Source organism: Bombina bombina, chromosome 5 (genome assembly GCF_027579735.1).
Source record: "Bombina bombina isolate aBomBom1 chromosome 5, aBomBom1.pri, whole genome shotgun sequence".
Classification (NCBI taxonomy): Eukaryota; Metazoa; Chordata; class Amphibia; order Anura; family Bombinatoridae; genus Bombina; species Bombina bombina.
The window spans coordinates 366650262-366677978 of record NC_069503.1 but is presented as its reverse complement, the minus strand read 5'-3'; the positions used below and the strand labels follow the sequence as shown (position 1 = coordinate 366677978).

Below are 27717 nucleotides of genomic sequence, written 5' to 3'. Positions count from 1 at the left end.
CGTCCCTAAATTTATTTTGTTTTCTTCTGGCACCTTTTTCACCCTTATATTTCTCCTACTGATTCCTTGTTCCCACTGCAGAATGACTGGAGGATGAGGAAAGTGGGGGAGGTATTTAAGCCTTTGGCTGGGGTGTCTTTGCCTCCTCCTGGTGGCCAGGTTCTGTATTCCCACAAGTAATGAATGCAGCTGTGGACTCTCCTTGTATCGAAGGAAAGGAAATTATCTGGTAAGTCATAATTTATGTTATTCCTATTTTTTGATGGGGAAATAACACAGAAATAAAATATGTATTGTTAAAATTTTCTGTGTATTCATGAAATGGTTTTAACTTTTGCCAACCTAAGACTTCTGTAGATATCACAGCTTCTGTGGTGATTGTAGCCTGCATCCCATTAAGGTTTGATATGGGTGGGGCAGAGGAAGATTCTGAGTGAGGGTATGATTGCCTGTTGATGTAATGATACCTGTTATTGTCATTACTACATTTACTATGGACTGTCCTCATAAACAATTCATATTTTGAGAAAAAAACACAAGGATTACAGGTGGACACATTTTCAGGTAGAGAACCTATCCTCCTGCAACCACTACTTGTGATGCTGATTTGCAAGGCAATGTTTATTATTGCACTATAGCTCCTATCATTGCACAAAAGCTCTCTTGTGCAATGATACCCCCTACTTTTGTGCACCCAATTGTGTGAGAGTAGGGCATCCCAAACAAGAGACTGTCTGGGTGATTTATCTCGCCACCTCTGAGGTGGGGAAGAGGGTAAAGATGCAGTTTCTGTTTCTTAAAAGCTATGACTGCAGCTTAATAGATTTCCCCCTTTGTGTTACTCCCTGAGATACTCTACTCAGTACTAACCGATCACTCGTAAAGCTAAAAGTTTGCCAAGGTTCTATCTGTGAATGGTTTCTGTGTTAATGATGGAGATGCCTTTAGGATATTATTCAGAGGTGAAAAACATTGCATGCTCCTATGTTTGTCTCATTAGCGTTACAAAAACGTTCAAAAATGCCCCTTCTATAGTGCTGACATAGACAAATGATTTGACACACACTTCTTTTCCTGTCGTCACATTCTTCTTCCAATATCATTTATCAACCCTTTCTGTTATAATTATCCAAACATTACACCTTTGTTGACTTTAGCCATTTGCTGAATCAGTAGTGGAAAAATTATGAAGATTGGCTTTTGTTTGCATTTAAAGCATCTTATTTTATTTGCAAATAATTATGATGTAGCTCTTTATATTTAACTAAAATATTTGCAAATATGCAATTCGAACATTTAATGTAAAAGTATAGCTTTGATGTACGTCTTGGAAATATAATGTACAAAATGTGAAAATTATGTACTTATTATGTCTTCCTTTTTAATGTGTTACCAATGATCTATTTTACCTGTATTAAATTGTTTACAAATATATCCTATACCTTTATTTTGTCATTCGAAATAGATGCTTTTGCCTGGTGTATTAATGCCTATGCTGGATATTTTTTAAGATGTAAGTACTGGTTATAGAAAATCTATATAAACCAGTATTTTTTCATTTATTTTTTGCATATAAAATGCACGTGTCATTGCTATTACATTTAAAGGGACAGAAAAGTCATAATTAGACATTCACGATTTAGACATAGCATGCGGTTTTAAACAACTTTCAAATGTACTTCTCTTGTTATCCTTTGCTAAAAGGTTTATCTAAGAAAGCTCAAAAGAAGCAAAGAACCCAGGTTCTAGCTGCTGATTGATGGCTGTATATATATACCAATTGTCATTGGCTCACCCATGTGTTCAGTTAGAAACCAGTAGTGCATTGCTGCTCATTCAACAATTTAAATAAATAGAATGAAGAAAATTATATAATAGAAGTATATTGTATGTTCTACCTAAATCAGGAAAGGGAAATTTTGGGTTTCATGTCCCTTTAAGTAACATTATTTTCAATATCAAATGGGTAAGTGCTGTTTCTTAAAGGGACACTGAACCCAAAATTTGTCTTTTGTGATTCAAATAGAGCATGCAATTTTAAGCAACTTTCTAATTTACTCTTTTTATCAATGTTTCTTCGTTCTCTTGCTATCTTTATATAAAAAAGAAGGCATCTAAGCTTTTTTTCTTGGCTCAGAACTCTGGACAGCAGTTTTTGATTGGTGGATGAATTTATCCACCAATCAGCAAGGACAACCTAGGTTGTTCACCAAAAATGGTCCGGCATCTAAACTTACATTTTTGCATTTCAAATAAAGATACCAAGAGAATAAAGAACATTTGATAATAGGAGTAAATAAGAAAGTTGCTTAAAATTTCATACTCTATCTGAATCACAAAAGAAAAAAATTTGGGTTCAGTGTCCCTTTAAGTGTAATTTCTTTGCTGTACTGAGGAAGCAGCTACAAAATGCTGTAGTTGTTTGCGTGATGCTGGCATTAGTGGAAAACCAGTGGTGAAGCATAAGTATTTGGCGGAGGCAGATTCCAGAACCAAAATGCACCAACTTGATGATGACATTCATTTTATTCAAATGGGGTAACCTTGTTGTAGTACATAGCCAGATAACTAGTGACAGAGACTTTTTCAGTTTTGGTAAAAATATTACAGACAAGTTTCCCATTATAACATTGCATTGAATAGACAACTTTTATCATTCATAAACAGGACTTTTAATATAGTTAACCTTTTTAATATAAAATAAAAATCTTGATTCTTACATAATGAAACATATATATTTAACATTTTACCACAGAAAAGCAGAAAGAAAAATAACTACTGTCTTTAAAGGGACATGAAACACAAAAATGTTCATTCAGGATATAGACAAAGCACACAAAATTAAAAAAAACCTCCAATGTACTTCGTTTATCTAATTTGCTTTGTTTGCTTGGTATCCTTTGTAGAAAACCATATCTAGATTGGCTCAGAAGCTGGGAGCTATCTACTGATTGGTGGCAGCACATATAGGTCTCTTGTGATTGGTTTACCAATGTGTTCAGCTAGTTCCCACTAGTGCTTTGTTGCTTCTTCAAGCAAGGATTCTAACAGAATGAAGAAAAATGTATAATTTAACCTTTTAACGCCGTTATGCCGTTCTATTCCGTCATATTTACACATATTTTAAAGCCGTTATGACAGAATAGAACGTCATAACAAACGGCTGTCCTGAAGCCTTCTGTGCTTCAAGGACTTGATCGCGGTCTGGAGGGCGTTCCTAGGGTTGTAGGGACGCCCCCCAGATGCGATCCAATAATTGAAATCTCGCGATCGTATGCACGATCGCGTAGTTTCAATTTTTCTACATCGGAACAGGTGTTCCGATGTAGGCACTTTAACTCTGTCACGAAAGGGTTAAGTAAATTGGAAAGTTGTTTACATATGTATGCTCTATCTGAATCATAAAAGAAAATTTTGGGTTTAATGTCCCTTTTAATGTTTATAAAATTGTAACTAAATAAATTATTTTGTCAATGTTACTGAGACTACATATTGTCAAAAGTATATCTTTTTGTTTTAAAGGGGGTTTTGTACCAGCAAATTAAAGTGGCATTAAAGTCTAAAGCATTCTGTTATGCATGTGAACATGCACTTTTTTTTTTTTCTTAAAGGTTTTGATTTTGAAACTACCTTGCGCATTTCTGGGTACAAGTGGACCCTAGGGGCTGATTGCTCATTGGCCCATAAGAGAAATGCCATTCCATTATTGGTGGACAGTGACACACTACAAAAGCATGCAAACAACATCTGGTTTACAAATAAATTCAAAACAAAAACTCTAACACAACAGATGCAACACAACTAATATTAATAAATACAAATAGAGAGAATGGAACATTTTATTGTACTTTTGTGTTCCTTTAACTATGCATGCTCATTCCACATATTTTTACTTATTACTGAATAACAATGATTAGGGATTTGAAAAATGTAGCCAATTACTTGTAACAATATCCAGACTCACTCGGCAAACCTTTCACCACAAGACATAATATAAAGCAGTTAATTGTCTCTATCCTATCAATCTATTTAAAACTGACCTTCACTTAGATATGAATGAATGGATAATACATATAAAATATACAGTCCGCATTTATCCTAATTTACATAATAAAAGGTTTTTGCTTATAGACTGTGCATGTACAATGTCTGATTACATTGGTACATTGATGTCCAGTTGAATTGTTGAAATACACTAGTGCTCAGTGGACTCTCCAATGTTATAATCCCCAAAAAGCATATTAATTAGATCTTGCTTAAAGGGACATTATACACTCATTTTTTTTTTGCATAAATGTTTTGTAAATGATCTATTTATATAGCCCATAAAGTGTTTTTTTTTTTTTTTTTTTTAATTTATAGTTTTGCTTATTTTTAAATAACATTGCTCTGATTTTCAGTCTCCTAACCAAGCCCCAAAGTTTTATTTGAATACCGTCAGCTACCTACTCCAGCTTGCTTCTGTTTGTGTAAAGGGTCTTTTCATATGCAAAAGAAGGGGGAGGGGGGAGTATTTTATTTCCCACTTGCAGTGGGCTTTCCAGCTACCTTTTCAAAGGAGCTAAACTGAGAGCTTCTAAGTAAGTTTTTAAACCGTTTTATACTGGATTTTTATATCAGTATATGTGCATCTTATTCTTTATAGTAGTGTCTATTACAAGCAGTTATTTGAAAATTGGTGTATACTGTCCCTTTAAAGGGATACTAAACCTACATTTTGTATTTCAGGATTAAGATATATCATGCAGTTATAAGCAACTTTCTAATTTGCTCCTATTATCAATTTTTTGTTTGTTCTCTTGGTATCTTTATTTGAAAAGCAAGAATGTAAGCTTTTGGTTCAGCACCTGGGTACCGCTTGCTGATTGGTGGCTCAATGCATGCTCCATCTGAATCATGAAAGAAAAAAATTGGGCTTAGTATCCCTTTAAACCTTGATGTCTGTATTAGGGTTGCACTTTGTACCTAAATAATTATTGATGGTCAGTGTTACATCACATTTGCTTGAAAGAAGGAATGTTGGCAGCATTGGTTTTTTTCCAATCAAATCTTCAATATTCTAAACATTTGTTTATTTAGCAAGTTTTAAAGTTACGTTTGATTTAAATTGACACATTCACGAGAATACCACTTATGTCACTATAAAAACATTGCAGATAGTGAAACTGATTCTCATAAACATTGTAAAAATCAATATTTGAATTAATATATACTGAAGTTAACATAAAAGGAGCATAAATGTTTCTTGATTTAGCATGACATTTTAAGCTATTTTTATTTAATGTATATGATCACATTTTCTTTGTTCTAAAAATCATTTATTGAAGATCATACATAGGTAGACTCAGGAGTGTGCATGTGTCTTGAACATAATATGGCAGTAGTGCTTGCAACAATATTTGTAATAATATGATACATTGTTGTAAACACAGGTGTATTACTGCTATATATATATATATATATATATATATATATATATATATATATATACTCATCAATAAAGGATACCAAGAGAAGTAAATCAGATAATAGGAATACATTGGAAAGTTGACTGAAATGTCATGCTATACTTGAATCATGAAAGTCTCAATTTGACTTTCATATCCTTTTTACAGCATATCGGAGAGTATGTAAAGCCTACCATAATGAGAACACTGTGTACATTAGTTTGGTACAAGTATAAAACCCTTTATCCAAGCTCCTTTTCAAGAGAAAATGTTTGAATTTCAGAATACTTTGGATTTTGGAATATTTACATCTATAAAATGGGGAACTTTGGAGAGGGGATGGAACCAAGTGTAAACAACAATATCTTATGTCATTTTGGTAATATTTGTTATAATGCATCTTATACATGTCACCTAAAGGTATTTTATATCATGTTTAATACTTTTGTATATACAGTATAGTACCCTCGGGAAGATAGTACAGTACTGTAATCAGAAAGGTAATAGTTGTTGTTTTAAATAAATATAGACTATTTTTATATATATATATATATATATATATATATATATATATATATATATATATATATATATATATATATATATATAAAATACACACATATATATATATATATATATATATATATATATATATATACACACACATTCACATACGCATATATATATTTAATAAAATTACATGAGCCTCATATATAGTTGACTTAATGTCTAATTCAGCTGTAAAGGGAAAAACAGACAGTGGTCATAATCATCGGTTTTTTTTTAAGCCTGATTGACATTGACGTCTGGAACAACACCAGCTTGAATACATCTGATCCTCAATATATGACAAATTTCTGCTGAAATATAAACACACAGATTTTGCACTCTGCCCTGTCTGCCCCTTTGCTGGATGCATCATCTTCCATATGGTTGTCATTTTGTAGTAGGTAAAAACAAATAATTTAGGCAGAAATATCTCCTACAATCTAAATAATTAAATGTGAGTAAATTAAACATGTAATAACTTTTTTAAACTCTCTTTCACTGCTGCCAACTAAATGCTCTTTCAACATTGTGATTATGATCCAGCAAAGTGATTTTATTTTTAACATTTTACATCTGATTAGTAATTGGAAATAAAAAAACAGAGCTAGCACACTTGGCATTGCAATGTGCAGATCTAGCATATTTGTACTGCTTTAACTAGAGACCTTTTAGTGAATAAAGACTTTTGAACCTTTTTTTTTTTTTTTTATTAAAATAAATAAGTAAATAAGTAAATGTGACTTGCAAAAAAAGTAGTTCACAAAGTCTCCTCTTCCCTGAAAGACTTAATATATGTATTTGTTCATATATCAAAATCCAAATTAATACAAATCATTTAAATTTAAATGATTCAGAAAGAGCAAGCAATTTGGAAAAAAAATACAATGCTTTTGTTGACGTGCAAATCATTGGAAAACACTGGAACACATCTAGTCCTCATAGGTCTATAACATTGTTACATCAATGCAGATTGGTGTATTCAGAGCAAGGATTATAGTAATATTTAAATGTATTTTTTTTTTTAAATGTATTAGTTTAAATATTGAAAAAATAAGTTTAAAGTTTGTGTCCATAATGCGATGTGCGCTGCCATATTGTAACCTAGGTTTTCTTTTTTGCTGAGGCCAATCAGGCATAGTCAGCGGCATATTACTGGATAGGCCAACAAGGCCGGTGCCAAGGCGACAGATTTTGGGGCCGGCACTTTTTCACTGCACTTTACTGCTTTAAAAAAAAAAAATGACTTTCAACTGGTTGCTTACCACCGAGTGTCACGTGACCGGCTTTTCGCCGAGGTCACTTGACGTTTTTAACCAGCCAGCTTACACTATCTGCCCCACATACTGTATATTAAAGGAATCGCGCAGGTGATCTCCCAGGCCAGGCGGCAACGCAACAGGGGTTAGGTGAGACCGTGAGAGTCAGGAGGAGAGGAGACTGATTCAGTGGAGCGGCGGGGCCAGTGAGGACTGGAGCGGCGGAAACAGTGAGGACTGGAGCGGAGCCCTGGAGGCAGAGGACAACATACTCAGGTAGGGGCCAATCATGGACTGGTCTGGAGGACATCTTAGTGTTGTGGAGTATAGGGGAGCTCCCATATTGCTAGTTTCACTTTCAGGCAGCACCGCAGCAATGTCGCATATCGACAATCAGTATGTCTACTGTACAACAGTAACTTTGTGAGACTAGTAGTTACTTCACTGTGTGCACAGCTGTCAGGCAGGCCCGTGTCATGTCATAGGATATCATTGTCATTTAACTTCATGACTGTTAGACTGTGTGTTTGAGCTGCCATTCCATTATCTCTTTTGTTTGCTTAAACATTTCATTGTTTTTGTGAATATAAAAATAGCATAGTTACTAATGTTTATTTGCAATTGCAGCACTTGTATTGTTTAATCTACAGAGTCAGACTGAGTCGGATTGTACTATGAAGTAGTCAGATTAGAATAAATGAAAAAAGGGCTCAGATCAGAATATCAGTTTACAAACTATCACATCGATCTGACTGAGTAAAAATAAATGGACTAATATTGGACTAAGGCACAGAGTCACTTGTCAGACTTGTCACTTAGTTATCCTCTATCTATTTGTTCTAAAGTTGGTTCCAAAGCTGAGGAACAGCCGGTTTCCAGTTTTTTTTTATTCGTTTAAGAAACGTATTAGCTATTTTTTATTTAATTAGGAATAGGATCATTCACACTGCTTGACTTTTTGTGCTGATTGTTTGTTCTTCTACTTACAAAGGTGATACAGAGATAGTGATAATTATTATGTTTACATTAATACAAATATGAATTTGAAATAGTTAAGAAATGCAGCATTAAAGGCTCATTTAGTGTATATTTCTCTTGCAAGGTGTATCCAGTCCACGGATTCATCCTTACTTGTGGGATATTCTCATTCCCTAAAGGAAGTGGCAAAGAGAGCACACAGCAGAGCTGTCCATATAGCTCCCCCCCCTAGCTCCACCCCCCAGTCATTCTCTTTGCCGGCTCTGGCAGCAGGGCCTCTCTACGGGAGGGTAAAGTGAATGTGGTGTTAGATTTGTAGTTTTATATCTTCAATCAAAAGTTTGTTATTTTTAAATGGTACCGGTTTGTACTATTTACTCTCCGACAGAAATGTGATGAAGAATTCTGCTGAGAGGAAAATGATTTTAGCATGTTGTAACTAAAATCCATTGCTGTTCCCACACAGGACTAAGGAGTACCAGAAAACTTCAGTTGGGGGGAACAGTTTGCAGGCTTAACTGCATTAAGGTATGTTTCAGTCATCTTTTTTTCTAGTCAAGACAAGATAATGCTAGAAGACTGACAAGAATCCCCATGTGGGAAGGGTAAGCCATGCTCTGAGACTCAGTATAGAACTAAAGGCTTATTTAAGAGGGCTCAATAGGCTGGTTGACACTGTTGCAGGGCAATCGATTATTTTATTTAACAAAATACTCATTATAGACACTTTTTAAACACTTTTGGTGTGTTTATTACAGGGTTTTTATTCCACATGGCATTATTTTAGTCACCTAAAATGGGGATTCTGAAGGCCTCACAAATCCGGAGTGGAGTGGGAGGGGCCTAATTTCACGCCTCAGTTGCGCAGTTAATCCTGACAGATTGTTCATGCTGCTTCACATGGAGGGTTCAGAGACTGTTTGAGGACTTCCAGAGGCTTGCATTTCACAAAACTAATCCCTAAGGGCAGGTAGGGCCACAGCAGGCTGCTGTGGCAAGGTGCTGTAGTTTATTAACCGGTTGTAGGCTTTAGACTGCTCCGGTTTGGGTATTAAAGGGTTAATCGGGCTGAAACTTGTTGTGCAATCATATTGAAGCATTAGGCACATACTGTGAAAATTTCAAGTGATTTGGTTCATTTTTCACCGTTTTGTAAAATTGTGTGCGCTTTTTATTTCTTAAAGGCACAGTACCGTTTATTTCAAATTGTGTTTTTTATTGATTAAAGTGTTTTCCAAGCCTGCTTGTGTATAATACTAATCTGTTAAACATATCTGACACTAAGGAAAAGCCTTGCTCTATGTGTTCAGAAGCCATGGTAGAACCCCCACTCAAAATGTGTCCCAAGTGCACTAATGTGTCTATACACTTCAAAGATCATATTGTGTCACTTAAAAATATAGCCCTAGATGATTCTTTGACTGAAGGTAATGAGGATAGTCCGCCTTTCTCTCCCCATGTGTCATCACCAGTTACGCCCGCTCAAGCGATACCTAGTACCTCTAGTGCATTGGCACCTATTACATTGCAACAACTAGCGACAGTCATGGATAATTCCCTTGCGGCCTTTCTATCCAAATTGCCAGTTTTCCCTAAAAAGCGCGATAGCTCTGTTTTAAGAACAGATGAGGAGCAGTCGGAAGCTTTGGGAGGTTTATCTGATGTACCCTCACAACACTCTGAAGTAGGGGCGAGGGATGTGATGTCTGAGGGAGAAATTTCTGACTCAGGAAAGGTTTCTCAGCGGGCAGAATCAGATTCACTAGCGTTTAAATTTAAATTGGAACACCTCCGCGTATTGCTTAGGGAGGTTTTATCAACTCTGGATGATTGTGACCCTATGGTGGTCCAAGAGAAATTGTGTAAAATGGACAAATATCTAGAAGTCCCTGTATACACTGATGCGTTTCCGATCCCTAAGAGGGTGGCGGATATTGTTGCTAGGGAGTGGGAGAGACCAGGTGTACCTTTTTGTTCCCCCCCCTATCTTTAAGAAAATGTTCCCCATAACTGATCCCAGGCGGGACGCGTGGCAGACGGTCCCTAAGGTAGAGGGGGCAGTTTCGACACTAGCCAAGCGCACAACCATCCCAATTGAAGACAGTTGTGCTTTTAAAGATCCTATGGATAAAAAGAAGGTTTACTAAAGAAAATATTTGTTCAACAAGGTTTCCTTCTCCAACCTATTGCCTGCATTATTCCTCTAACTACTGCAGCGGCTTTTTGGTTTGAGGCACTGGAGGAGTCGCTCCAGAGGGAGACTTCATGTGACAAAGTCATGGATAGAATTAATGCTCTAAAGCTGGCTAATACTTTTATCACAGATGCCGCTTTGCAATTAGCTAAGTTAGCGGCGAAAAATTCTGGTTTCGCCATTATGGTGCGCAGAGCGATTTGGCTCAAGTCATGGTCGGCTGACGTGTCGTCCAAAACAAAATTACTAAATATCCCTTTCAAAGGAAAGACCCTTTTCGGGCCCGAGTTGAAAGAGATTATTTCGGATATCACCGGGGGAAAGGGTCATGCTCTCCCGCAAGATAGGCCTTTTAAGGCTAAAAACAAGGCTAATTTTCGTTCCTTTCGCAACTTCAGGAGCGGTCCTGCTTCAACCTCTGCAACCGCAAAGCAAGAGGGTAACGCTTCACAGCCCAAGGCAACCTGGAAGCCTTTGCAGGGCTGGAACAAGGGTAAACAGGCCAAGAAGCCTGCAGCTGCTACTAAGACAGCATGAAGGGGTAGCCCCCGATCCGGGACCGGATCTGGTAGGGGGCATACTCTCTCTCTTCGCTTAGGCTTGGGCAAGAGATGTTCTCGATCCCTGGGCATTAGAGATCGTTACTCAGGGATATCTTCTAGAATTCAAGGACTCCCCTCCAAAGGGAAGGTTCCACATTTCTCGTCTGTCTACAGACCAGACAAAGAAAGAGGCGTTCTTACGCTGTGTAGAAGATCTACTCAAGATGGGAGTGATATATCCAGTTCCAATTACAGAACAAGGACTGGGTTTTTTTTTTTTAAACATTTTTATTGAGACAAACCAAAGAAAAAGATGGTACAATACAGTACAATACAAGTCCACATGGGTATGCAATTAAAAGTTACAATTCAAGAGTAAAGGATAAATCTTAAGAATAGATGTGATGATTATTATCTTTCAATTAACGCATACATAATCTTGTGTTGTCAGATAGGTATGGAGGTGGGATTTCACATAGGTGAATATAGGGTTTCTTTAATATGTTATGAAGAGTAGTATAGATATAGGTTATTGGTTTTTGCAGCTATATCTCTATTATGTATATAGATGGATTAAGTAGACCACTCTTTGCAAACTGAAGTAATCACAGTGTGACAGTAGAGGGCTAAGAGACTATTGGATTGTATATAAAATCTGTGGCCATGGGGGGATATAGCTGAAGAAGATACTGTGAAAGAGGTGAAAGATTGCAGCGGACTAGAGCCGCTTGAATTGGGGGAAAGTGGGTAAAGGACCCATTATGGGGGGGGGGCGGAGTTATGAGTTAATTTGGTCTTCTTTTCTATAGCTTAGCAGCTATATGATATGGGGGTCTAAGCATTGCATACAGGCCAAGTCATCAAGCGTGTTACATATTATTCTATGATTAAAAGCTACATCTTGCAGCATTAGTATCGCTGATACTTAGTGACTATAAGGTGTATGAACATACATTAAGATGACATATAGAGTTTCTCTAATCAACTTGAATCTATATGGGTAATATGTACTGAAGTGTAATCCCCCACTGACACAAATGCTGCTAAAGTAACATCTGGAGCGTGTGAAAGTAGGTATTCCATATCCCAGTTGGTCTCAAATCTATTATTCAAAAATACATGCTGACTAATACAACTCTAGATTATCAAACATATTGAGGGTTGAAGGGAGTACCAATGAGTGACCTCTATATAATAAAAAAAAAATAAAAAAAATAAAAAAAATGTAGCTAGGTCATATTGTGCAATAAAACTATTTGCCTTCCTCCTATCTTATTGAGTACATTTATCTTTTGTTAATAGCAGATGTCAGTAAGCTACATGTTAAATCTAACATTATGTATCTGGCTATGTCCATGAGGAAAAATCTGAGAGCATAGGAGAACAGCTAGTCACATACAGGATGTGTAACTATAGTAAAAAAAAAAGTTTTAACAGTAGATAGTAAATTCTAGGATCGGCGTTTCAATAATAAGTAGATTGGGACAGGTCTAACCGATAAAATAACAAGAACAGTAAGTTTCAAAGAACCAAACTACTAAAACAAAACTTGACCTGCGGGTAATAGAGTGCTTCAGTGTAATAGATACTAAAGTCCTCCATTTACTGTACTGCGCCTTCTAGCTTCAACCGATGCCCACTGAATTGCAAGGGGAGAGAGACAAGTGTCCAGATTGCGGCTGACAGTGACAGGGACCCACATTCGCATCCGCTGTTATACCGGTCTCTAAGGGCTGTCCTGGGGAGAAGATCCAAGCGCAAAGACTCCACTTAGTACCTCTGTTAGATGTGGTTAGAGGATCACAGACATCTGTCCATCCAGGAGGTGATGTACCCAAGACAACCCCGGGAGTCTGTTTATGCGATACCGCTCTCGTGTAGTCTTTCAGGCAGGTGCTTAGGTCCTGATCTGTGACTGACTTAGCTTCCGTAGTGAGAGATTCGGGCTCTGGTGCTCTTAAGCTGTCTGCTAGATTCTCGACGCTCAGTTTATAATGCTGTCTTCTTACCTCCGCTAGATCAGCAGCCGCTTTCTGGGGAGCGTAAATGTCCAGGCCATTAAAAGCTTGTACACTGACAGTGTCAGAGGGTCTGAGCTTGCCGCCGCCATCTTGCGTGTCCTGTGTAGTAAAAAATTGTTCCCGGAGCTGTATAAATAAAAGGCTCATTTCTGAGAAGTGTTCTTCCAGGACTCCGCCAAAGTGATCCTCGAACCTGTATAGCGCAGCCTCTAGATCCATTCTGCAAGGGTTAAGAGAGGAACTCCTCAGATCGGTTATAAGGAGTTATATCCAAACTGCTTCGTCAGATAGGGTAGGCCTCAAACTGAGTTGCTACTTAGGCAGCTGCATAGTCGACAAAATAAAGGTTTGTTTGGTGTGAAGGTGGCTTACAGGATTGCCCTTATTTTCTATGGTGTTGGAAGGCGTAGGTCATTAGTAAAATATATATTTACACATCCATTGTTAGCTATAACATAGGAGCTCCATGAACACACGTCTGCTCTCTTTGCTAGGCAGCTCCGCCCCCCAAGGACTGGGTTTTTACTCAAACCTGTTTGTGGTTCCCAAAAAGGAAGGAACTTTCAGGCCAATCCTGGATCTAAAAATTCTAAACAAATTCCTCAGAGTTCCATCATTCAAGATGGAGACCATCCGGACAATCTTACCTATGATCCAGGAAGGTCAATATATGACTACCGTGGATCTAAAGGATGCGTACCTACATATTCCTATCCACAAAGCTCATCATCAGTTCCTAAGGTTCGCCTTTCTGGACAAGCATTACCAGTTCGTGGCCCTTCCCTTCGGGTTGGCCACCGCTCCCAGAATTTTCACAAAAGTGCTAGGGTCCCTTCTGGCGGTATTAAGACCGCGGGGCATTGCAGTAGCGCCTTAATTGGACGACATCTTAATACAGGCGTCGTCTTTTCCCAGAGCCAAGGCTCATACGGAGATTGTTCTGGCCTTTCTAAGGTCTCATGGGTGGAAGGTGAACATCGAAAAAAGTTCTCTGTCCCCGCTCACAAGGGTTCCTTTCCTGGGAACATTAATAGACTCGGTAGAAATGAAAATATATTTCTGACGGAGGTCAGAAAGTTAAAGCTTTTAACTACTTGCCGAGTTCTTCATTCCATTCCTCGGCCATCTGTAGCTCAGTGCATGGAGGTAATCGGATTAATGGTAGCGGCAATGGACGTAGTTCCTTTTGCTCAAATACATCTCAGAACACTGCAACTTTGCATGCTCAAACAGTGGAATGGAGATTATGCAGATTTGTCTCCTCAGATACAACTGGACGAGAAAACCAGAGATTCTATTCTCTGGTGGTTGTCTCAGGATCACCTGTCTCAGGGAATGTGCTTCCGCAGACCGGAGTGGATCATTGTAACGACCGACGCCAGTCTGTTAGGCTGGGGCGCGGTCTGGGACTCCCTGAAAGCTCAGGGCCTATGGTCTCGGGAAGAGTCTTGTCTCCCGATAAACATTTTGGAACTGAGAGCGATTTTCAACACGCTTCAGGCATGGCCTCAACTAGCGGCGGCCAAATTCATCAGATTTCAGTCGGACAACATCACGACTGTAGCGTACATCAGTCATCAGGGGGGAACAAAGAGTTCCCTAGCGATGAAGGAAGTAACCAAAATAATCAGGTGGGCGGAGGATCACTCCTGCCATCTATCTGCAATTCACATCCCAGGTGTAGACAACTGGGAGGCGGATTTTCTAAGTCGTCAGACTTTTCACCCGGGGAAGTGGGAACTCCACCCGGAGGTTTTTGCTCAGATAACCCAGCTATGGGGCTTTCCAGAATTGGATCTGATGGCGTCCCGTCAGAACTCCAAACTTCTTCTCTACGGATCTAGGTCCAGGGACCCCAAGACGGCATTGATAGATGCTCTAGTTGCGCCTTGGTCCTTCAATCTGGCTTATGTCTTTCCACCGTTTCCCCTTCTCCCTCGTCTGTTAGCCAGAATCAAACAGGAGAAGGCTTCGGTAATTCTGATAGCACCTGCGTGGCCACGCAGGACTTGGTATGCAGACCTAGTGGACATGTCATCTGTCCCACCTTTGACACTGCCGACGAGGCAGGATCTTCTAATACAGGGTCCATTCAAGCATCCAAATCTAGTTTCTCTGCAGCTGACTGCTTGGAGATTGAACGCTTAATTCTATCTAAGCATGGTTTCTCTGAATCAGTTATAGATACTCTGATCCAGGCTAGAAAGCCTGTCACCAGGAAAATTTACCATAAGATATGGCGGAAATATCTTTGTTGGTGTGAATCCAAGGGTTACTCGTGGAGTAAGATTAGGAATCCAAGGATATTGTCTTTTCTCCAAGAAGGATTGGAGAAAGGCTTGTCAGCTAGTTCCTTAAAGGGACAGATATCTGCTCTGTCTATCCTTTTACACAAGCGTCTGGCAGAGGTACCAGACGTTCAAGCGTTTGCTCAGGCTTTAGTCAGAATCAAGCCTGTCTATAAACCTGTGGCTCCGCCATGGAGTCTAAATTTAGTTCTTTCAGTTCTTCAAGGGGTTCCGTTTGAACCTTTACATTCCATAGATATTAAGTTATTATCTTGGAAAGTTTTGTTTTTGGTAGCTATATCTTCTGCTCGAAGAGTTTAAGAATTGTCTGCTTTGCAGTGTAATTCACCCTATCTGGTGTTCCATGCAGATAAGGTAGTTTTGCGTACCAAACCTGGTTTTCTTCCTAAAGTTGTTTCTAATAAGAATATTAACCAGGAAATCATTGTTCCTTCCCTGTGTCCTAATCCAGCTTCAAAGAAGGAACGGCTATTACACAATCTTGATGTGGTTCGTGCTTTGAAATTCGATTTGCAAGCAACCAAGGATTTCAGACAAACATCATCCTTGTTTGTTGTCTATTCTGGTAAGAGGAGAGGTCAGAAAGCTACTGCTACCTCTCTTTCCTTCTGGCTGAAAAGCATCATCCGATTGGCTTATGAGACTGCTGGACAGCAGCCTCCTGAACGAATTACAGCTCATTCCACCAGAGCTGTGGCTTCTACATGGGCTTTCAAGAATGAGGCCTCTGTTGAACAGATTTGTAAGGCAGCGACTTGGTCTTCACTGCATACTTTTGCCAAATTTTACAAATTCAATACTTTTGCTTCTTCGGAGGCTATTTTTGGGAGAAAGGTTTTGCAAGCAGTGGTGCCTTCCGTTTAGGTTACCTGTCTTGTTCCCTCCCTTCATCCGTGTCCTAAAGCTTTGGTATTGGTATCCCACAAGTAAGGATGAATCCGTGGACTGGATACACCTTGCAAGAGAAAATAGAATTTATGCTTACCTGATAAATTACTTTCTCTTGCGGTGTATCCAGTCCATGGCCCGCCCTGGCAATTAAGTCAGGTTAATATTTTTTTTTTGTTTAAACTACAGTCACCACTGCACCCTATGGTTTCTCCTTTTATCCTAACCTTCGGTTGAATGACTGGGGGGTGGAGCTAGGGGGGAGCTATATGGACAGCTCTGCTGTGTGCTCTCTTTGCCACTTCCTGTAGGGAATGAGAATATCCCACAAGTAAGGATGAATCCGTGGACTGGATATACCGCAAGAGAAAGTAATTTATCAGGTAAGCATAAATTCTGTTTTTTAATGCAGAAAAATTAACATGGGCTGAGCCTGTGTTTCATTGTTTCATTTCACTTTTTACAAGCCCTGGCTGGTAAACATTTATTTTGAAAATGCAGATAAAAAAAAGTTACATTACTAACTGACTGGGTGGGGGGGGGGGGGGGGTTGGGGGGCAGCAGGATTCTGAGTGCCTAGGGCAGCACAAAACTTTTCTAGAGTGTGCAACCAATGACTGTGTATTTTATAGCTGTTTCTGCACTTCTACATTTAATAGAAAGCCCACTGTACCCAGAATTACTGGAAAGGGGGCAAAATAAAGAATTAAATTATATTGCAAAGTTGCTCATTTCCCTCTTAGACAGCATAGAGTGAAAGACAGGTACTGATACATGGGGCAGACAGACTGCTTCTGATTGTCTGTACCCTTTAGATCAGTGATTTTTAACCTTTTTTTTTGCCGTGGCACACTTTTTTACATTAAAAAATCCTGTGGCACACCACCTTCCCAAAATTTTAAAAAAATCACACATTGTAGCCAAATACAGCATATATATATACATACACACAAACACACACATACTGTATGTATTGTGCTGTTATGCCATGCCTCCTACAAACTACCCCTGCACTGGGAGTAAAAAACAAGCAAAGTTTAAAAAATATGTCACACTGTTGTCAGTCTGCCGTGGCACACCTGAGGATCTCCCACGACACACTAGTGTGCCACGGCACACTGGTTGAAAAACACTGCTTTAGATAGTATGGGTGGCCAGTGACTTAAGAGCCTAAGTGGCCGCAGAGGGTTAAAAATCAAATGATATATTTTGCTCTCTGTAGTTTAGGCAGTGGAATTGAAAAAGTTTTAATGAAGAAGCAGTTGAACTAGATTGGGGTGACTTACTTGAGATTCGGGGGAGGTTTTGAATTATAAAAAGTGGCATAGTTGCAGAATGTTTGCGTAGAATGAATACAGGCAGTCCCCGGGTTACAGACATCCTACGTAAGTACAACTCGTACTTACAAACAAAGAAAATAGAACTTTATCGCCAATCCTTCTTTCCAGGTAACCCAAAATACTCGGAATCTAATTGTCACAAGGACAGAAAGGGATGTGAATTTTTTCTGAACAGGGGCACAGATAGCAAAACAAACTTTTCCCTGTGCTATCCAAAACTAAACAAATGTTTTGCTAGAGTTTCACCTGAAAAAAGTGCCTGTTCCAACTTACATACAAATTTAACTTCAGAACAAACCTACAGAACCTATCTTGGGGTCGATCCGATATAAAGCGTCGCCCGCAAATGCCGGCGACGCCAATAATTGCGCGGATTTGGTATCCTATATACGGCGTAAGCTAGAAGTTACGCGCGTATATTTCTGCCGTCGCCCGCAGTTTTTTGGGCCATAGGCAGGTATACCAAACCCGCGCAGTTTGGTATCCAATATGCAGCGTAAGGACTTACGTGGCGAAAATGGAGAAAACTTACTCCATTTTCACCTCGCCACAAAAAGCAGCCGTAAGAAGCCTTACGCTGACTATTGGAGCCCCGTAACTTCCTAAACTGGCTGCTAAAATAAACCTAACACCTAACGCATGCGCAATGTCTATCTCCCTGTCAACCGCGATCCCCCCCCCCCCCGAAATCCCTAATAAAGTTATTACCCCCTAAAACGCTGCTCCAGGACCCCGCCGCCATCTACATAAACTAACCTCCTACTGTGAGCCCCTAAAACCGCCGCCATCTACCTTATCTATCCCGTAATCTGACCCCTTACACCGCCGCCACCTATATAAAAATTATTAACCTCTAATGTAAGCCCCTTACACCGCCGTCATCTCTATTAAAATGATTAACCCCTAATTTAATCTACCTACCCCGCCGCCAGCTATATTATCTATATTAACCCTAAGTATATTATAGTTAATATAGTTATTACATTATATATATATTAACTATATTAACCCTAATTATATTAGGGTTAATATAGCTACTATAGTATTTATATTAACTATATTAACTCTATCTAACCCTAACTACACTTATATTAAATTAATCTAATTAATTTATAAACTAAAATATACCTATTTAAATCTAAATACTTACCTATAAAATAAACCCTAAGATAGCTACAATATAATTAATAATTACATTGTAGCTATGTTAGGGTTAATATTTATTTTACAGGTAGATAGTTAATTATTTTAACTAGGTATAATAGATATTAAATAGTTATTAACTATTTAATATCTACCTAGTTAAAATAATTACCCAATTACCTGTAAAATAAATCCTAACCTAAGTTATAAATACACCTACACTATCAATAAATTTAATAAATTACAAACATCTATCTAAAAATACAATTAAATTAACTAAACTAAATTACAAAAAAAAACAAACACTAAATTACAAAAAATAAAAAAAAGATTACAAGATTTTTAAGCTAATTACACCTATTCTAAGCCCCCTAATAAAATAATAAACCCCCAAAATAAAAAAATTCCCTGCCCTATTCTAAATTAAACAAATTTCAAAGCTCTTTACCTTACCAGCCCTTAAAAGGGCCTTTTGTGGGGCATGCCCCAAAGACTTCAGCTCTTTTGCATTCAACAAATACAATCCCCCCCCCCCATTACAACCCACCACCCACATACCCCTATTCTAAACCCACCCAAACCCCCCTTAAAAAAGCCTAACACTACCCCCCTGAAGATCTCCCTACCTTGTCTTCACCACACCGGGCCGAACTCCTGATCCGATCCGGGCGATGTCGTCCTCCAAGCGGCAAAGAAGAATTCTTCCTCCGGCGACGTCTTCCTCCAAGCGGCAGCAAAGTCTTCATTCTTCCGGCGGCATCTTCAATCTTCTTTCTTCGCTCCGCCGCCGCGGAGCATCCATCCCGGCCGACTGCTGAACTTGGAATGAGGTACTTTTAAATGACGTCATCCAAGATGGCGTCCGCCGAATTCCGATTGGCTGATAGGATTCTATCAGCCAATCGGAATTAAGTTAAAAAAATCTGATTGGCTGATTGAATCAGCCAATCAGATTCAAGTTCAATCCGATTGGCTGATCCAATCAGCCAATCAGATTGAGCTCGCATTCTATTGGCTGTTCCGATCAGCCAATAGAATGCGAGCTCAATCTGATTGGCTGATTGGATCAGCCAATCGGATTGAACTTGAATCTGATTGGTTGATTCAATCAGCCAATCAGATTTTTTTAACTTAATTCCGATTGGCTGATAGAATCCTATCAGCCAATCGGAATTCGGCGGACGCCATCTTGGATGACGTCATTTGAAGGTACCTCATTCCAAGTTCAGCAGTCGGCCGGGATGGATGCTCCGCGGCGGCGGAGCGAAGAAAGAAGATTGAAGATGCCGCCGGAAGAATGAAGACTTTGCTGCCGCTTGGAGGAAGACGTCGCCGGAGGAAGAATTCTTCTTTGCCAATTGGAGGACGACATCGCCCGGATCGGATCAGGAGTTCGGCCCGGTGTGGTGAAGACAAGGTAGGGAGATCTTCAGGGGGGTAGTGTTAGGCTTTTTTAAGGGGGGTTTGGGTGGGTTTAGAATAGGGGTATGTGGGTGGTGGGTTGTAATGGGGGGGGGGGATTGTATTTGTTGAATGCAAAAGAGCTGAATTCTTTGGGGCATGCCCCACAAAAGGCCCTTTTAAGGGCTGGTAAGGTAAAGAGCTTTGAAATTTGTTTAATTTAGAATAGGGCAGGGAATTTTTTTTATTTTGGGGGTTTATTATTTTATTAGGGGGCTTAGAATAGGTGTAATTAGCTTAAAAATCTTGTAATCTTTTTTTTATTTTTTGTAATTTAGTGTTTTTTTTTTTTTGTAATTTAGTTTAGTTAATTTAATTGTATTTTTAGATAGATGTTTGTAATTTATTAAATTTATTGATAGTGTAGGTGTATTTATAACTTAGGTTAGGATTTATTTTACAGGTAATTGGGTAATTATTTTAACTAGGTAGATATTAAATAGTTAATAACTATTTAATATCTATTATACCTAGTTAAAATAATTAACTATTTACCTGTAAAATAAATATTAACCCTAACATAGCTACAATGTAATTATTAATTATATTGTAGCTATCTTAGGGTTTATTTTATAGGTAAGTATTTAGATTTAAATAGGTATATTTTAGTTTATAAATTAATTAGATTAATTTAATATAAGTGTAGTTAGGGTTAGATAGAGTTAATATAGTTAATATAAATACTATAGTAACTATATTAACCCTAATATAATTAGGGTTAATATAGTTAATATATATAATGTAATACCTATATTAACTATAATATACTTAGGGTTAATATAGATAATATAGCTGGCGACGGGGTAGGTAGATTAAATTAGGGGTTAATCATTTTAATAGAGATGGCGGCGGTGTAAGGGGCTTAAATTAGGGGTTAATCATTTTAATATAGATGGCGGCGGTGTTAAGGGCTCACTTTAGGGGGTTATAGATATAATATAGCTGGCGGCGGGGTACGGGAGCGGCGGTTTAGGGGTTAATAACTTTATTAGGTTGCGGCGGGGTAAAGGAGCGGCGGTTTAGGGGTTAATAGCTTTTTTATTGTTAGGATAGTGAGGGGGGATAGCGGATAGAGGGTTAGACAGTGCGGGCTATGTTAGGGAGGCGTGTTAGACAGTGCGGGCTATGTTAGGGAGGCGTGTTAGACAGTGCGGGCTATGTTAGGGAGGCGTGTTAGACAGTGCGGGCTATGTTAGGGAGGCGTGTTAGACAGTGCGGGCTATGTTAGGGAGGCGTGTTAGACAGTGCGGGCTATGTTAGGGAGGCGTGTTAGACAGACAGTGCGGGCTATGTTAGGGAGGCGTGTTAGACAGTGCGGGCTATGTTAGGGAGGCGTGTTAGACAGTGCGGGCTATGTTAGGGAGGCGTGTTAGACAGTGCGGGTGTTTTAGACTTTAGTCAGGTTTTATAGGCGCCGGCAGATTCTAACGTGGCGCAAGTCACTGGCGACGCCAGAAATTTGTACTTGCGCAGATTTCTGGACATCGCTGGTTTGTGAGACTTACGGCACGTTAGCATCTGACGGCGACCTATATGGGATGGCTCGAGTTGCGAGCTGAAACTGCGGGCGACGCCGGTTCCCTCGCTTGCGCCGCAAACTGCGATCGATATCGGATCGCGCCCCTTGTTGGTAACCTGGGGACTGCCTGTACACCTACATACTTAAAAGAAAGCGGCTTTTCTTAAATCAAATATTTAAACATTATTTTGAAATAACATTGTTTAAGGAAGAAATCTTTTCAAATACAGAAATATAACATTTAATTTTTTTTCTTATAGTCACGGCTTTCAGTTTAAATCTATAAGTATCTAATACAGTATATACATTATTCCTCATAAAGTAGTGCTCTAGCTTGTTTGCATAATAAGCTGAATGGAATAACCAAGATCATCAGACAGAAATAGTTCATTTGTGATCAGAAGGATCCAATATCACTGCCACATTGACTTCCTTGCTCATTTACCATGTCACTCTCAAGGAAATTATGTTAATAATAGTAACTTATGCAAAAATAAGAAGAAGATCCAATGGGAATAAGCCTGTGATATAAATAGAACTGAAGTGACCCGCCTCCACACAGGGTTCAGACACCAGTTGTCACAGTGGTTTCCGGTTAATAAAAGATGAACAGCAATTAGCATAAGGTATACAGCATAAGTGACCAATATCACACCTTCAGGGCACTGGGGTCTTAACCCCTCCTACCCATACAGAAGTCTTGTAACTATGCTAGCTAAGCTGTGTTTCACAAACCGTTAAATCAGTCTCTCCTGCCCCCTGTTATACACGGCCAGTTATTGATGCAATCGCTCAGAGAGAACAATCCACTCTCTATAACAGTCTCTCTATATATGGTGACTTTCGGACTCACCCATCCAGATGCATGGCTGAAGACCCGGGGTTCTCAGCACTTCAGCGGTTGCGGTGGAAAACCGCTTGCCACTAACGCAAACCTCGCTGCTGTTTTGTCACCCCTCGCTAGATCTTCACTCTGGCAGTATCCTCTGTGTGAACTTCGGTGTGGTGACGTCACAGGCTAATGAACATGGTTTCCAATAGGCTCAAGTCTGTGGGTGTGTGGATTCCAGGTAGATACCGGAGCCCCAATGCTCCATAATAGATATGAAGAAAAAGTTAATCAGAAGTCCAGGGAATTCAGCCACTTTCAAACGTTTAAAAAGAAAGGCTTTATTTCAAATATTTAAAACAGAGACAATAGCATTGTCAGCAGCAGACTCTATAATGAGGTGAAGCCATAAGGTGATAAGTCTGACCGGTTTCGGTCCTATAGACCATAATCATAGTAATTGATATAATTTATATAATTAAGGTAAATTAGATATGAAATGCCTCAGAAAAGACTGATATGTTATTTTTGTCCCAGCACTGGTTTAACGATCAGGTTTAAAGTGATAGTAGATCCTAGCGTTTGTGAAACGTTAGGATTTACAAGTGGAACAAAAAAAGGGGACTTTCAGTCATGAAGTATAAAATAGTTCATACTGAAAGTTCCTTTATTTGTTTGAAGCATTCGCTGCACAGAGCTCCTAATAGATGTCCACGGTAGAACACTATTTTGCTATGAAGTGACGTTTCCACCTCTTAGTTAATAGCCGCGCGGGCCAGCTGGCACCAAGCTTGATATCCCGCACAGCTATTGGCTAAGAGGTGGAAACGTAACCTCTCAGCAAAATAGCGTTCTGCCATGGGCTGCCTGAGGAGCTCAGTGAGGTGAATGCTTCAGACAAATAAAGGAACTTTCAGCATGAAGTATTTTATCAACAAACACTAGGGTTTACCATCACTTTAAGATCAAATTGCAAAAAATGTTTTGTGAAATTTAACATTTAAACTTACCAAACAGATATGTAGAGGAATTCAAACTCCCTTTGTTTATATTTGTTTTCATTTAATTCTTTTTCTGCTAAGCTTTTTTCACCCCAGTACTGAGACTTTGCTACCTACATTTAAACCCTATTGTAAGTAGGGACCCACACAAATTATATTTTGCGTTTTTTCAGCAGGCCTAGCAGATTCACAATATATCATTATTAAAATTATAATTAATGGCATATGATATAGCTGCGGCAAAAAAGTGTAAAATAAATGTGTGTTTTTTTCTTAGATTTTAGTAAATAATACCGAAAATGGCCAATTGACCACAGCTTAGGGTTGCCACGTCGGCCATATATTCCTGGACAGTTATACGTTACACTTTCTGCAGGAAACTGTCCAGAAAAACATGGCCGTGGTGGCAACTCTACCACTGCTGTTGATCACCTTACTAAATTGTCATCAAGGGTAGCCACATGTAAAATAGGGGCCTACACAGGCTCTTGGTGTTATAATATAGATTAGAGAGGCCCCATTGTGCAGTACAGTAATAAAATCACTTTTTTTATTGCGAGATGTTCACTGTTACCACAAAGATCACCTGCCTATTCAGATAAAATTCATATCTTTTTTTTAAAAGAGGGACTTGTCTATTTGGAAATAAGCTTTATTAGGGGTTTTTACACATACCAGATTTTTTATTGCACATATTATGAAACATTCCCAAGGAAATCCCCATGTGTTCTACTTTTTTTTTTTAAAAACATCTGCTGTATGGTTATGCTCCAAGACCATCATTATTTAAAAGAGCAGGTGATTCTCTTTCAAATGAGGGGGGCTTGTAGCTGCTATGGGAACTGAGATTGAGGGGTTTGAAGAACCTCCCGCCATTCAGCTCCCTGGCAGCTACACTGAACTTCCCGGTTCTGCACCCCTTGTGACATCACCACATGCATTTTCAGGTTAAGGGAATTTACTATGAAATTTCACGAGACTTCAGTGAAATCTCATGAGATTACAACAAAACAAAGTAAGACCTCAGCACTGCTGATGCTGATTGACTATTATGAGGTTTTTTTTCAACCTGCAGCTGCACAGCAGCTGAAGTATAACTTTTCACAGAGCACTTATTCTGGTGAGCTGAAGAAATATTGAGTTAAAAACAGACATGTTCAGGGGATATTTTCATGTCAGCTTTTTAAAGCTATGCTGCATCACTTTCAAGTGATTTAGCTTATGAGTATTGTATCCCTTTAAAGCTTACGTGTTAATGTTCAATGAAGAAAGATCCCTTTGAGTCATTACATCCCTGCTTTTCATCAAAAGATAACAATAGAAGGAAGCACATTTAACAATAGAAGTAAATAAGTGGGTTTCATGTCCCTTTAAATTTTGTCACGCAATACAGCATCATAGGTGGCAGGTGCATGCAGACATATTCTCTACTGGAGAACTCTTCTGCCTGTAGTCTTGATATTTTTGCTCTAAAGCTAACAATGTATTGACATAATCTTAATTGAAAGTTTTTACTTATGTCAGTATGTGCCATGAAACTACATTTAAAGAATTATCATTTTTGATAGGAAGACAACCCAAGTGATGGAAGTAACTTTTCTGGCAATAGCCAACAGTTGCTTTGGAATGGTGGTGGTTTAGGGGGAAGTTTAGAGGGTCATGCGAATTAGGATGTAATTTATGGGGTCTGGAGGCGGTTTCATTATGACAGTGTAGGGGGTTTTCTGATGGGGCAACTGGTTGTTCAGAAATTAATGTATTTAGAAGGTGTTTGTAGAGGGGAATTCATTATTTTAGGTTTGGTTTAGTGTTGTGGCAAGTGGTATGGTTAGTGCACAGCTCAGAGAGTTATACTGTAGTGCACGTCTAAGAATTACCCACCATTTTTTCACTGTTGCCAAAGGAATGATATGTCAGTTTAATAACATTAAAGGGTAATTTAGTTAAAAAAAAGTTAAATGCTAGATATAATGATGTATTCAAAGCAAATATCCTGAGGGTACTGTGTGTTTTTTTAAAAAAAAATCATATAAGTTGTTTAAATATTTAAATGTAAAGTTTCAGTCAGAGTGATGCCATGTTGTAACCTAGGTTTCCTTAGCTTTAAAAGCCTTTTCTCTATCTAATCTCCACATGCGGAGGCCAATTACAGACAGTTATAAATGAGATGATAAAGTTACAAACTCACAGGATTTAGTGTCCCCCCCAGAGGCAGAACTTTTTTTTCACTTTCTGCAATGAGATTTTTTTAGTAAAAGTTTTTCTGCAGGTCATTTTAAGTAAAATTCAATTTTAAGTTAGGAAGTTACACTAAAGCACCAGTTCAATTGCAATGTGTTGGTTAACTAAAGAATAAAACCATTTTAATGTTTTATAATATAGTGCAGTAGATGAAAATTGCATTCAAAATTAGCTGCAAACAAAAAAATGAAACTGTAAAATGTCTCTTGAATAAATTTATTTTCTTTTCTCTTGGTCTAACATAGAAATGTAGTAATAAAAAAGGTGCAATGCTTATAAGAACATCTTACATTCAGAACACACAGCTTTGCAGACTGGGAAAGGCTAGGGGAGGGTTTGGAAAAAAAAATCTGAGAGCCAGTAAATCAATGCACTGCTGCTTTGCAGCGCTACTGCATATATGACTGTTAACTTCAAACAGCACTTTGCTCTGGATGCACAACTCTGTTTGAAAAGAACTGTCTAATGTGGAAAAGAGCTGCAAAGCACTAACAGTACTTGCATGGGTTCTGTTCTTTCTGCAGACATGCTGTATGTTCTGCCATAGGGAGTGTCCCTTTAAACACTTATTTGCTTTTCGATTGCATTTTCAATTTATGTTTTATTTATATTACAATGCCACAGCGCATCAAAACTCATTCCAATTGCAGTCTACACTGGCCTCACCTAAGTACACGTGCACAAAAGATAAATTAGCTCATTGCTATGAATAATTGCAGGTTATGACCTAGACAAATTCCAGAAACTAAACATGAACAGTACTAAGAGGTTTGAACCTCCCCTGTGTATACATTTGATCTTATTATTAGGGGTGAACTGATTGTTTGGAAATCTCAGCAATTTGACATTTAGTACTGTTTCAATTAAAATATATGTATTTTTGGGTTCCCGTTTTGCTGAAACCGCAGTTCTTAATTGTACACAGAAGTAATGAGGAGATCCATACAGTGCACTTTCATCTTGCTTCTCTGACATCCCAAGGTCTGTTTTGCAATAATGGTAAAGTAGTTGTACTAATCAAATTTAGTTATAATTGAATCTGTTGTAAACCAAACAGAGAGAGTTTACTAAGACCCACCCTTTTATTGGAAATGGTTATGATTATAATCCAACTCAATTAGTGAACATCATCTCTCCACTTAATATGTTCAAGGTGTATTTGTCAGTGAAACCCTTGTATTGACTGTACATAATATTGTATTGATATAATGCCAAGTTTGCTAAGAATTGTACATTTTCCAAGGTCACAGTGCAGTACAGAGTACATTAAACACAAGGAGATCTGAGCAGTAAATATTAAATGAGAAATAAATAACAATGTCATTATGTATACTTGTTTCTGTAAAATAGTATACAGCATAGCAGCTGTTATTCTCTTATAAGATAAAGAGACACTAAAGTCAACGATCATGATTCAAATACAACATGCCGTTTTAAGACACTTTCCAATTTAGTTCCTTTATCAAATTGTGCACAATCTTTTTATATGTACACTTTCAGAGGCACCAGTCCCTACTGAGCATGTGCAAGAGTTAAAATGGAAGTAAATTTACAAATTTGTCGGGAAAAACACTACTGCTCATTTAAAATTGAATTGAAAGTGATGCATTGTGAAATGCGCGTCAGGGGTGTGATACAGGTAGTATTTATCTTCTATTATTTTAATTAGCTTGAGTTTAGCCTTATTATTTACAAGATTATATTTATGCTTAGCCTGTTCACAGTTTATTCTCAGTATAAATAGATAGTGGTAATTATAAATGAGCTCCCGGATTGTAGGAGCCTAGTCACAGTTTAGGGTTGTTTTTGATGATTCTTAATATTTTGCATTATAATCAGGAAATGAGCATACATTCATAATTATTCCCCAGAAAGTATACCAATAGCGATCAACTGCCAAGTGGGTTTCTATAGATACAAACAAGTGTGAATACTGAACGGCATAGCTATCATTACTTTAATTCTATTAAGCTATCTCAATGTGTTTTTAATTCACTTT

The 27717-nt window shown here is 38.4% G+C and overlaps 1 protein-coding gene and 1 long non-coding RNA gene across 2 annotated transcripts in view; one reads left to right on the top strand and one right to left on the bottom strand.

Annotated features, from left to right (window-relative positions):
- Positions 1 to 22607, bottom strand: part of LOC128660373 (uncharacterized) — a 233830-nt gene extending 211223 nt beyond the window's left edge. Inside the window, exon 1 of the long non-coding RNA XR_008402523.1 lies at positions 22501 to 22607. This is a non-coding gene — a long non-coding RNA (uncharacterized LOC128660373). The remainder of the gene's footprint in view (positions 1 to 22500) is intronic.
- The window catches only part of JAZF1 (JAZF zinc finger 1), a 619397-nt gene that overhangs the window by 90503 nt on the left and 501177 nt on the right, over positions 1 to 27717 (top strand). The gene's annotated exons all lie outside the window — the stretch shown is intronic.